The sequence below is a fragment of the Sitophilus oryzae genome, unplaced genomic scaffold, assembly GCF_002938485.1.
Source record: "Sitophilus oryzae breed Bouriz unplaced genomic scaffold, Soryzae_2.0 scaffold_536_pilon_pilon, whole genome shotgun sequence".
Taxonomy (NCBI): Eukaryota; Metazoa; Arthropoda; class Insecta; order Coleoptera; family Curculionidae; genus Sitophilus; species Sitophilus oryzae.
The window spans coordinates 1-14200 of NW_022147125.1; positions in this window are offsets into that span (position 1 = coordinate 1).

A 14200-nucleotide genomic window follows, 5' to 3' on the forward strand; every position below is an offset into this window, starting at 1 on the left:
TCCTTTACTTGCCAATTGATTATTTTCTTGGAACATCTTGTATTCTTCATTCGCTCTACATGTCCGTACCAGATCAGCTGCTTTCTCTCTATATCCTATGTTATCGTGCCATCTATACCTATTTGTTGTTTTATGGTATTATTTCTTATTCGTTGTTGTCTGGAAATTCCCTTTTATCTTCGAACGGCATCCATTTCGAAGATCCCCTATCCTCTTCTTGTATGTCTCAGTTATTCTCCATGTTTCTGCTCTACATAGAAGGCTGCTCTTTATCATGGTTTCATATATATTGAATTTTCTTCGCTTTGTTATTGATTTGCTCCTTAAGATTCCATTTAGACATCCGATTATTTTTTTCGCGTTGGTAATCCTTTTCACTATTTCTCTGCCATCAGTTCCAGTGTTAACAAATGTAATTCCCAAGTATTCATACTCTTGACTCTGAATATTTTCTTGACCGTTGTCCAAGTTCAAATTTCCTTCTTGTTCGCCTATATATAGATATTTTGTTTTGTCTTACAAAACTTAATCAAAGCAATAAAATCAAAGATATTTGTTCTATGTTATGTTATAAACCTTAAAAAGATACACCCTAAAGATGTTCCTGAAATTAATCTAGAGAAATACATAATAAAACAGTATAAAAAATGGAATGGAAAACAATACATTCAATGGAAAATAATATTTGTAAATGTTAGTAAAAGAAGCCATAGGCTTCTTTCATTTTTTAGACATCCTCGTACAAAAACAAAATAGGTATTTGCTATACAGACATTTTAAGCTTTTTATTACTTCATTAGGTAAATGATATGAGCTATTAATTGTTAATTAAATGTTTGTTTTTAGACATATTTATTTAGTAGCCAATAGCCACCCATTTGAAAATCTGATTTCTATTTGGAATTTGCGCAGTGGCATTTCACAAAAAATAACAGTTTGTTTTTTAGATTTCTGTTGCAATGCCGAAATACGCCGGATTGAAGTATGAAATTTACGTGCAAAAATATGCCAAAAGAGAGCGATTAAAAAAATTGTAAAAAAATGTGGGCTGTGATATTCAGAACAAAAATTCATATAAATCTATAATGATTTAAATGGAACTCATGCTATTTTAAAACAGTAGTGTTTACCTCTATTGTAAAAAGTTCAGTTATAAATAAACCCGGTTCTGTTTTATTTTTCTAGGTATAGGTACAATGCATAAATGCATCTATTGTTCGTCTTGAATGTTAACAATCGTCTGCCCCTGAGTGCATACGTAATTGAAGAGACGGCGTTATAAGTAGTCTGTGTGTTGCTATTGCAAATGTGGCAAATGCATTTGAAAATGCAAAACGTATAAACATATAAAGACATCAGTTGCTGTTATTCTGCAAAAACTTTCTCATGGATATGTTGCACTAGAAAATTAGATTGCCATAATAAAAAGTTAACTGAAGAAAAAATGATACTAGTGCCAATTTTACTTACCCTTACTAATAGACATCTTTCTAATTCCATGGTATGACGATTTGTTTAGTTGACACTTATAAATGCTCACCTGAAAAGTAAAGAAATATAAATTAATATTGTGAAAAAACATATTATATTGTAACTAGCGTATACCAGCGACTTCGTTCGCGTCGAATTAATCATTTGTAATGGTGATGATAAAGCAAAGCAAGAATTTCCGTTAACATACAAACTGGATAAAATTTTCTCACATTTATGTCAGCATGAGAAAAAACAATATGGCGATATTATTATATAACTTAGTAATATTTGAGGGGTAGTTTCATCTCGTTGGAATTTGACTTTCGAAAAATCCATTTGCCAAAAATAAGCTTTTTACGTCAAGCAGTTTAAGCAGAATCGTGGTTAAGAAATTACCCAACTTTTGGAACACCCTATGTATGATTTTTAAAAATTTGAAAATATGTAAAAGCCAAAATGAATTATGCTTGTCCAAGCGTTTTCCCGAAAGACTCAACTGTTTTTAAATAACAAATATTGTAATATTTGAGGGACGTTTTCACCCTCTTGGAATTTGAGATTCGAGAAACCCCTCCTTATCGAACCTCTACACCCCACAGTCAATCCGTTTACCAAAAATCAGCTTTAAACATCAAGCAGTTTAAGCAGAATCGTGATTACTCAAAATGGTCATATTTTGTGAAACAGTCTGTATAAATTTATAAAAAATCTTAAAATATGTAAAACAACAAAATAAAATATACGTGTTTAAGAGTTTTTCCAGTCAGACAAAATAGATTAAAAAGAAAGAAAAAAAGTGATTTAGTGGTATGAGAAAATTTTGCATTAACTTAATAGGGCAAACTATTAAATAAGTCCAAATACATACCAAACAAATTTCATGTAATATGTATAATATTTCAATGCTCGAAGCTCGTAATAATACAAGTTGTATTCCTCTTATTCGCGATATTTTTGTAAGTTTGACAACGTCGGTTCATGTAGCATTTTCGACAGACTGCTGTTCTATGTCCTGTTTGTTATTCGACATCGAAGCTAACAAAAATGCCACGCCAAAGACAGAGTGAGAGAGAGACAGAAAAAGAGAACCATGAACAAAAATAGACACTACTGCACTGCTAATGCTAGTTGTTTACTAGGTCTGTGTGTCTGCTTCGTCTGAGGCCTTATCGTCTAAGCGTTTTTTTTTTCGGCGGTGGGCTGACAATATTTCGATAACTCGTCTAGATGCAACTGTAGCGGTGTCCTATAATACGTTTTGGAACTTAACAGTAATAAATAGTGTGACTGCCTCCTCCTCTGTCCCATATCTTTTGTACATACATACTACACACATACTGCCAGTGCTCGCTGACGAGTATTTGACACGCATCAGAAGATGGTCACGGAAGGCGTTTCCTTTCATGAATTCTATGACTGAAAAGCCCGATACGTGATGTTATCTGTCTATCGCACTCCGGACATTCAAAAATACCATTGCTTTGTTGCCTCTTTACTTTCTGGTTGTCGCTGTTAACTGAGTTTACAATTCTTCTCCATTCCGTTCTATTGTGAGCTGCTTCTCATAATCCATGTTAATCCCCTTCTGCATGTTAAGTTTTCGTGGAAAATATTCTTGTACCTTTTGAGTTGTCCAGATCTTTCGTAAGGGTGTAGTGGGGTTACTTGATTTATGGTTTCTGGTCCCATTTTCTCTTTCTTGTGAGTGTAGGTGCTGCTTCAGCGAGAGAGTAACCGGTAATGCACTTTTTTATGTGAGAAGGGAAGCATCCAACTGTCTAAGACACTCGAAGAAATTTCTAATGAACTCACGATAGAGAAAAATAAGATATTTTCATTGAATTAAGTAAGAACAATCTTTGGATTGTCACGGGGTTTTTAACCGGACGTTGAATTCCTCAATAAACACAATAGATAAACAGCAGATTGAATCTAAGAATCAACGGCGAATGCAGATTCTGTGGGAAAAATGGGGAAACACCAGAACACCTCATCACTGCGTGTGCTGAGATGACAACCATTCGTGCCATAAACTTTGGTATTGGTACGACTGATATCGGAGATGGAGAACTAGCCTCCGTAAAAGCGTCTCAGATATTGTCTTCTGTCGAAGCTCTGAGCTGTATGATAAATTATTGAAATGAAAAATGGAATCAAAAAAGCTTATGTTATTGATCTGTTGAGGTCTCTCAGTTGACTGCTAAATAACTTAAAATACATAAAACTAAACTATGAAGTCGACCCTAAACTGGCCTAACAGATTGCCAGGTGATTCCGCATAGAGCTGCCACCTTTTTGCAATGTAAAAAAGGGCATTAGACTATAAAAAGGACTGAAGGGAATGTGTGTGGGGGGGGTGTAAAGTGTTGATTACGAACCGCCTATTATAAATCGCTACTTTAAAATTTTAAACAGCTCTTTTTAAGATCAAAATGGTTAAAATTAAATCCTAAACTATCATTTGAGATTAAACGGGAAGTTCTAAATAATATTGTCGATTCTAAACAATAATATATTGTTTTATTGGGAGTAAAATGATACTTATTGTGGCGGGGCTATACGTTTAACGACAGTACAGGCGAGGTACATAAAAGTAATTTTAACTTCTACTTAAAATTATTTTTTAAACAATTTGAAACGTGGCAAATAATATAAAAAATAAAATTAATAACTTGTAAGTAATTAGTATATCTATAAATTATGGTTACACTCGTTGAATTTGAGACTTTATGTCAGTTTAATAATATATTTTCGTACTTTTGTGCTTAGGCGTAAAAGTGCTTTACTTTTATGCATAGGCTTTAAAATAATTTTTTTATATTGCAATTACGTCGCAAAAATTAATACTTTTGTGACGTTTGAAAAAAAAACATTTATTTATAAATTTTATAACAAGTCTAATTAAGTTTGGATGATACGAATATTGCTGGTTGCTGTAGATAATTTTATCAGTGAAAATACGCAAATAAAAAGGACTTTTTAGGTCAATAAAAGTCAAAAGGACAATTTGTTCTAAAAAGGGACTGTCCTTTTCAAAAAAGAACAGGTGGCAACCCTAAATTCCGCATATGGAAACAAACAAAAAAAAAACATTACAGTGGAACACAATACATCTATAAGGCCGCGATGATTAAATAGTTTTAAGCTGGATTTATAAATACGGCAGTTGAAGTTCAGTTGACATTCAAAATGTCCAAAAAATGTCCAGTTGGTCGAAAAGTCGTCAATTCACGACGTTCGACAGTTGGAACGGCAGCCAATGAGTAAGCGCCTGTTGATCACGTAAGGCACAGAAAAGAGATGCATTGGAAAATAACCCTTATTGTTGTTTAATTATTTCTGTTTATGTAATGTTTATGTCTTGCGCAATTTTGGATTATTATATATGAACTCTGAAAAATATCAAAAGTATTTTTAAATCCGAAGAAAATCGTTCGAAATCTTCACCAAACCTAACCTACAACCGAAACTGACAGTTTATAAATGTAAAAATGTTGAATCTCAACTGCCGCAAACCAAACCAAAAACTGCAACTGAACCTCAATTGAAAGTCAACAACCGAGTTTTTATAAGCTGGATTTATCCAGCTTTAATTCTGTTGAGAGGGGGAGAGAGAAAGAGGCGAAGAACGAGAGACCTATTAAACTGTTCTTAAAATAAGTAATTGTTATAAATAAAAGGTTAAAAGTACACCCTTCAGAGTTCTCGCTATTGTGTTTTTTTTTAGATAGATAAATGAAAGACATGAACAATTTCTTGATGTGGCGAGCTGGGAACATTATGTATTAGCAGACGTAACAGTTAATTTACTAGAACCCATTTTACTTGCTCTAATTCGAAATGTAGAGAATGCATTCTTCCTGTAATTTAATTAAGTACCGCCTGTTTACTGGGTTGATTCGCTTATGTCATGTAGAGCCTTATCTATATCTCAATATTTCCGGTTCTTAAATTAGCGTGCTTAATTCTAATAAACCAGATGCACTAAAAATATACTTTTAATAAACGTCTTTTCATTTAAAACGACAGCGGTTCCTTCTTCTCTCTACATTTATTACTGTTAAAATATAATATTAACACTATTCAAGTAGCATTTTTGGACACATTTTAGGTTATGTTTCTAATAATCGTGTCTGTTTCTTGACTCAAATGGAAACGGTATGCCATAAATAGAAAACATTTTCGAAAGCTATATATTTTATATGGCTTTATTACATGTGTTTTCAATGTGGTGGCACTAGCCGTTTCCTAAAATGTTTCGATACAGAATCAAAAGTTTTAGAGGAAATGTTTCGAAACATTTTCTGCAATTTGTGTCCATAATGTTTCCGTTTTCAGCAGCCACTGTTTCTAAATGTAAAGAAACAAAAATACCAAACTAAAGTAGTCTATTACTGTGTGTGGATTTCAAAATGAAAACAGCCATCAACTACTAATAATTTTTTTGTCTTAAGATCTTTGTTTTTAGGTTTTCTCGCACAAAAAGTGTCTATTATTTGTTGCTATAAAATATTTTTGTTTGAAATATAGATTTTTATTTTTACTTCTATATCATGGTTCTGAAAATAAAAATAATTTAATTAATGTAAGTAGAACACGTTCTTATGAGTTTAAAAGCGCAACAGCGGATAAAGACATATATTTTTAGTTAAAAACGCTATCGCTAGCCAACATGGCAGAATTTTAATTCTTTATTTTATAAAATTGACATGGAGTTGGACCAATCATCTACATTATATCCTATTGTGTCTAAAAAGAGAGAAACTCGTGTTTCGAAAGTGAATCGACAATAAATGGAAAATTTGTTTCCGAAATGTTTCGATTTAGCGCTATCTGTGTAGAAATTTCGAACTAGTCACCTGTCAACAACACCAATAAAAAAACTTCTGGTCAAAATAATTAAAACATTTTTATTTACTTATTATAACACAATTAAAACATAAAAAAACATATATTCCATCGTGGAAAAAAGAGAAAAAGATGTTTGCTGGTAACATTTTTCTTCGTTCTCCTGTTGGGTATGGGTAGTGGCTGTTATTACATTTATTCTTAAAACAAATCATCTCTGTAATGCGTATAATAAATTATTATAAAATCGCATAAGTAAAATATCTGTATTTGTACTCACCATATCCGAACTTGTCCTTCCTTCTGCTTTTTTAATAATTATTATAGTACTATAAAAACTTGAAGAATGCTTAAATGCAAAAACTGCAGAACCAAATCCGAACAATAAAGTAAGGTTTTTAACTATTATTGTTCTCATTTGACAGAATATCAAATAAATTATGGAAACTTTTCAAGCACAAAACAAATACGAAATCTTTGTAAATATGAGACACATCTGTTTCTTAAAAGTTTCGAAAAAAATTGTGACCCTAAGATCTTTATTGTTATAGCTTATGCTTATGTAGCGAAACTGTATTTTGGTAAAGTGTTTCGAAACAAAAAGCGATTTATGTTACGAAACATATGTATCAAAAATGTGAGGAAACTTTCGCAATGTTTCTCAGCAGAGACTTTGTTTCGATTTTGTGTCTAAAAATGCTACTTGGGTAAGCAATTTAAATAAAGTAAATTAAATTTACAAGTATTGGACAACCGTTTTGTGTAAAAAGTTTGATGGCTAATCTTTGATAACCTTTCTTCTTGCTACTCTTTAACATAGTTTTGATTGACTAATTCTAATGGTTATTTTACTACGTTGGCTAAGGTATAAGAAATATTTCTAACTTAACAGTTTATTATTATATCGCAAAAAGTAATAAAGTGCCGAACAAATTCTTCAGAAGTCTGCGATTTACCGAAAGTGAAAGAGATTTCGTTACATTTGACGGGCCATATACCACACTTTTATTATTCAGAGCACAGCCGCTGTCGGAATTTTTATTCCAAAACTGTTTCGTAATAAAAATCCTCCATTAGGTAATTCAATTCCTTTTTGTGTCGATTACCCCAAGAATTTTGCTTCAATTTTATTTTGGAATTTTTCGATGGGTATCGATCTATATTATATTCGTTGGTAGTTAAATGTGGTATTTTAATTAAGTAGATATTTTCAGTATTATTTAGAAACTTATTTTAATTGTTGGACTTGAATCTAGGATTCACTATATTATTTCTATGCTGTTCATGGTTCTATCTACTTCAATAAAATTGAAAGTTTCAGGGTTTTGAATGCAGACCTTACGTTTTGACACTACTACTTTCTCTTTAATGAACACTTCAGTAGATTAGAGCAAAGAAAAAACGGCGAATGCAGATTCTGTGAGAAAAATCGGGAAACATCAAAATACCCATCATTTTGTGCGCCGAGACGACAACCATTCGTGCCATAAACTGTGTTTAATACGACTGATGTCGGAGATGGAAAACTAGCCCCTATAAAACCCTCTCAGATACTGACTATTGTCAAAGCCCTGAGACTGTATGATGAATTGTAACTCTGAAAAGAGGGACACCATAGATCTGTAAGGTCGGTGATTAACCCCCCTCTCATACATTCTACATTCTACAACTGTAGGATGTAATCTAATAATAGAGATTGTAGACCTCATCATACGTCCTCAATAGATCTGAAAAGGTCGCAGTGGAATATGCCAATAGCTACATCTTAAGATATTATGCTTTGTAGTCTCAACTATTTCTAATAGAGTAAGATCCCAGAGCGATCAGACATAGCTTATTTTGACAAAGATGAAACCTTAGGCTTTAAGTAGTGCTCTCATGTGCTTTGAATACCAGGTGATAAAGGTAACTAAAAGAAATGAATGAACTTTACTTATATTTACATGTGTGATTTTTACATATGTTATTAAGATAGCTATTAATTATATTTAATCAGTCAGACAGATTGTAATGACTAAATTTCCGGCGTCTACTTGAGGAGATGCGTCCAGCGGGCCCAGGTAGACGTGGCAGGAGCGAGGGGGTGATGTTTAGTGGGTAGTGTCCTCCAGGCAGCTTAAGGAGAGATTGAGTCCCACACTCCGTACGTAAAGGTATTTTACACAAAAAAAAAAAAAAATGTCGGCATTCCATTCACCATGATATGGCCGAGGACCGCAGTTCGGATTCCGCGTAAACAAAGTAGTCCCTGTCCAGATTAGCCCTGGCAGCAAAAAAGGAGACGATAACTGAAATCTTTACTTTATCTTTACTTTACTTTCCTGTATTCCACGAATGTAGGCAAATCCTATATTTGCAATAACTCTACACTGCTCTATTGTTAAATACTCGTTATATTTTTTAATTTATAACTTAAAGATTAATAACAATATTTCACTAAAATTCCTTACGCTCGTACACATTTTCCCACATTACCCATGGACTATTGACATTTTAGATTATTTTTAAAGATGTACCAAATTTTTAAAGAGTACAGATACTAATATTGTCGATATAATTCGTTTATTTCATTAAAAAATAAAAAAAACTGTTTAAATATTTGTTAAAGAGGATCAATTAATATGATTCCAGCATTCAAACAACATTAACTGACTGTTTGCTTTGATTAATAATAATTGCTCCAAATACTAAAAAACTGAATTTTGTATGGGCATTAGACAGTGTGATAAAAAGTAACACCTTAAAAATGATATTTCATTTTTTAATAAATGCTTATTTATAACTACAGAGACTTTAATTTGATAACTTATTATTATATTGATTTCTGACTCAAATCCACATTTATTTATAATAATTTAATAACGAACACAATTAAGTATGTAATTAATTAGTATATGGGCGCAAATAATGGTGTTATATTTAATTAATGGTATACTCTTTTATAAAGATTTAAATAGTTTTCTTTTTGCATACAAATGGGCTAGTAATATTATCGTTTTGCTAAAAACGATAATATTACTAGTCTGTACATTTTGTACATTTGTTGCTTTAAAAACAATCTAAAATGTCAATATTCCATTGATATATTGATAAATGAGGTCTAAATTATAAGAAAATGCATTTTATACGAAAACTTGAAGGGATAGGTAAAAAATGGTATAATACAATTTGATAGACAATTTAATTGTGCATCTGATTCTCCTAAAATATACAGGGCATTCCATTTAAATTAAAGAAGTTATTGCCGTTTGAAGCTAATAATTATTTAAAATAAATTTTGACACTCTGTATAAGGTAGTATTATTTTTTATTATTGCAACACAATAACTGATCAATAAATAAACTTCATTAAATATTTAGTATTAAAACATTGATACCCTTGGAGAAATGAAGCTTTAAAATTTTTACTGCAATTTCACAAAATTGAAAATATTTCAAAAACGGTAAGGTTTAAGTATAATAAACCTTAATCAAATTTACCTTTATTTTAATCGTAGAAACTAAAAATGTAATAATATACAGGGTGTTCCATTTAAAAAATACAACTTTGTTATTTTTTATTTATTTGGGACACTCTGTATCTTGTAAAAATATTTCTAAATTGTAGCTCTAATAGTCCTTCAACGAACCCCAGACTTACAATTTCTAAAAATATCATCGTTTAGCCACAATACTCCGTGTCGTATGTGGTGAACTACCCTGTATATTCCCTTATTTTATAATTATTTTTGATTATATAAATATTTAACCACTGGGTTTCTTTTAATGATTTGCGACCTTTGTTAATAGAGTATGGAGTATTTAATAAAATGTATACAGAATACAGAATAAAAATCAAAAACCCAAACATTTTTTAAAGCCTTTTATTAAAAAAAAATACGGTCAGCAACATAGTCAGCAATTATAAATTTACTTGTTACCTTTACCTCGATCGTCTAAACACGCAATATCGAGGGACATTTCGTCGAAATACCATGAATTACCCGAATTATTTTTCATTCGTCGGCAATTTTTTTCTCTGCTTTACACCGTCGAGGTCAGTATATAGATCCAATTGGGTTCCATAATTAACAACAGAAAAAAAAACTGGTAAATAAACGTAACCTGTAATTTTATTGTGTCAAATCCCTTGTTATTATCGTTAGGCCGGATTTTGGAATTGAACCTTCATATTCATTAATACGTCGATGAACTTGTAGCAGTGCTTAGATGAATCCATATACCTTTTTTTAAAAAATGTCTATATCTATGTGGCGGATTCATCTCTCCAAAAAATCCTCTATGGGTATTTCGCCACTGCAAGAAAATCTACAATATAAAATATTGTTATTTTTTGTAAACACTTATGCGTTAATCCCAAACGGAAACTACTTTTCAGAAGTTAGGTTTATAGTTATACAAATTTGCCTAACGAACAAAAAAAATGCTTAACGTTTCGGAAAGTTTATCTCTTTCCGTCGTCGGAAGCAAAAAAATACAAAGAATAAAGAAAAAAATATTTAAAATATTTAAATTCAACTATTCGAGAACACTTTAGTTTTTGAAAACAGATACGTCTACAAAAACCGTTGACGTTCTATTAAAATGACAAGTTAAACTTCAAAATTAACAATTACTACCTGATAACAATTACTTAATAAGGTAAAACCAAAAAGCCCCAAACTTTCTGTATAATTATTTTTAATTTTTACGTAGGTATGTTATGTTTATTTATGTTCTTTAAAATCATAGAAGCGATTGCCATACATTACTAACATCTACAGATGCATGAGCAATACATTTATTTTTATTAGATTGTATTGAAAAAGCCTCTTTTATTTTTCTTTTAGAGGCTATCGCTTCTTTCATTATAATTTTGGCATTATTAAAATTTATTCTGTGCCCTGTGTTCCATGAATGCTGACAAATCTTAGATTTGTGAAAATCCGTATTCCGATCATTTAAGGGTCTGACAAGTAGTTTCCGTTTGGGATTAACGCCAGAAGTGTTTTCAAAAAATAACTATTTTATTTTGTAGATTTTCTTGCAGTGGCGAAATACCCACAGAGGATTTTTTGGAGGTACCTTTTTTATCGCATTTTAAATCCTCTATTGGTAATACTACATTTGCCAATCAAGTATAATATATTTGGAAGGGTAATAAAATCGTAATATATTTAATTAAAATTTGCTTCAAAGCCTGAAGTTCAGAAATATATAGTCGAAGCTTAAGTTTAATTAAAACTAACAGAATGGATAATATACAGTTAGAATAAGGTAGAAACTAGAACAATAGAATAGAAATATATTATTCGGAATATGTTGAGCTAACTATTAATTGAGCCAAGTTTGAGATAGTAAGATAGAAGATGTTCTACTAGAAAATAGAAATTAATTTCTAATAGTTTTAATTTCTGATAGTTTAAAATTGTCAGTGTTGGCGAGCTAGTGACTCATTCGTAGGCTCCAAAATGATGGAGTCTAACGGCACAAATTCTGTTGCAGCCGGTATATGGTTGTTACGCGTCCTTGTATTCGTTAGTCATTGCTATAACAGATACATAAGATACATTAACATTCCGAGGAACGAATGTATTCAATGTGTTCTACTTTAGAACCCTTAAAATTTGAAATTTTTTGCGTCTTTCATGATTACGACTATAGTAACACGTTCGCGTATTCCCTTGCAACAAACATATTAAACTACTAACAGGTATATACTAACAAATCCTTTTACATATATTCCAATTTTTCATTATTTGGCACAGCATATGGATCAGCCGCGAGACCCATACAAATTCATTACCACTACAATGTTTGCCGTCGTATTGCATCGCTATCAAAATAATTTTGGACAGGATATTTATTTGTAGACCTACGTCTCTATATCTCTGTGTCGGCATATGTTTGTTCATATCGTGAAGAGGGATGTCCAAAGGTATCGATACATCTATCGAAATTTTGGAATTATGGAAAAAAGTAACCTGTCGCACATAAGTGGCAAGTGTGTCTGTTGTTCAGATAAAAAAACGGCGTCAGAGATGGCTGGAAAATCATTATCGCTTATATTTTGTTAGAAACAGCATGAAAAATGTAGAGGAAGTAAAAAATATATTGAAAACAGATAATACTAAATAAAAAAAAATTGAATATAATAGACATATATTATCTTAAGATGGAATACGGAAGTTATTTAATCACCCTTTAATGTAATAATATTCAAGTATCTATTTTTTTTTCGAAAGCGTATCCTTAGCTGCAAAGGAATGGAAATAGTGTGCCAACCAGATGTAAACAGGGCAAAACGGGGCAATGCATCGGTTCAAGGTTGTAATGGAATGTACTGTTTGACCAGCGGATCTGAAGCTACGGAAGGAATGCGAGAAAAAAAAATCGACATTGCCACGTTTATCTATAAAATTGCAAAATTGCCAGACATGAACTATAAATTTAATATATTTTTATTATATATAATGTGTTTAGTATATATTCTGACGTATATTACTAAGGAATTTTAACGTAGTTCATATTGTTCGATATGTTTTATTTAATAACTTATTTCTTTCATTCTGTATAATCTGCTTATTATGAAAGTTGAAGATTTTTCAACGATATCATTGGCAAACCGGCATTGCCGCGCATGGCCGCCTATTCATCGAACATGATTGGCGAAGTACGTCACAGGATTTGTTACCACGCGGTTGCCATGGCTTTTACGCCTTTCCTATTCGCTTGCTTTATCCCCAACTTCACGGTCTCTTCTGAAAAGAGTAGGAATATTGAATACTATTGAAATATCCAGTGGCGGTGTCATTTTTTTGATCATTATTACTTTATTTCATTATTTTATACCGGTTATCCTAAACTTTATTCCTATATTTTTAGTATATTTGATAGTTAAGTTGTGTTTTATTGTTTTGTTATCTTGTTATAATGTTTTTCGTTCGTAGTTTTTAATTATTAATATCAAGTTTGATCGTATATTTGTGTTTTAAAACGAATAAATTTGTTAAGGGTAAGACGCTACATAGTCAGACAAGAGAAATAATAGCTAATTTATATAGGTAAGTTAATAATAACGTGGATGAAATCTCATTTGGTGTATTTCCTTGTGTTCATAATAGGGTTTGCGATGAAGAAGCTACAGAGAGTTCGCTTGAGTTGCCGCTTAAACGTAAACTTGAGCGGATATTTCTTTATACCGGAGTTAGCGTATCGGCTATAAAAAAATTCACACAGAAGATAAAAAAAAGGCTAAAACTAACCCCGATAAAATGATATCCAGCTCTGGAAAGAAACGACCAAGTGAGACTGCTGTCGAAAAGCTCGACGACTTTTTCGAAGTGGTCAGGAATTTGATAAATAAATTTTATCTCGAATTCAAACTCGTCCCCACAATTAGAAAGCTTTTGCAAAAATTGCAGGAAGAATCGAATTTTCCTTTTGCAGGGAAATGCTTAGGGGGTTATTAAAATCAAATGAATTTTTTTGGCGTAAATATCAAAATAACAGATAATTATTAATGGAGCGGCCCATTATATTGCAGAGAGAGATTGCATTGCAAAAATATATACGCGAAATTCGAAAATATAGCCAAGTATTATCTATTTGGATGAAACATATGGGTAGACAATGACCTAACCTTTAAAAACTGCTGGCGGAGCGATACCATATCTGGTGTAATAGGCAATATTGGATCTACTAGTGAGTAAAATTATGTTTTGTTTGCGCTTCCAAAGTTAACTATTTTCAAGATTTTTTTGCTGGAAATAGTTATATCTAGAATTATGTATTATAGAAAAAAATATAGTTAGTACAGATATATAAATAAATATACCTCAAGACTCAGTCTTGATCATCTGCTGATGGCACACATGGTTAGCGAAACGTGCGTCCAGTG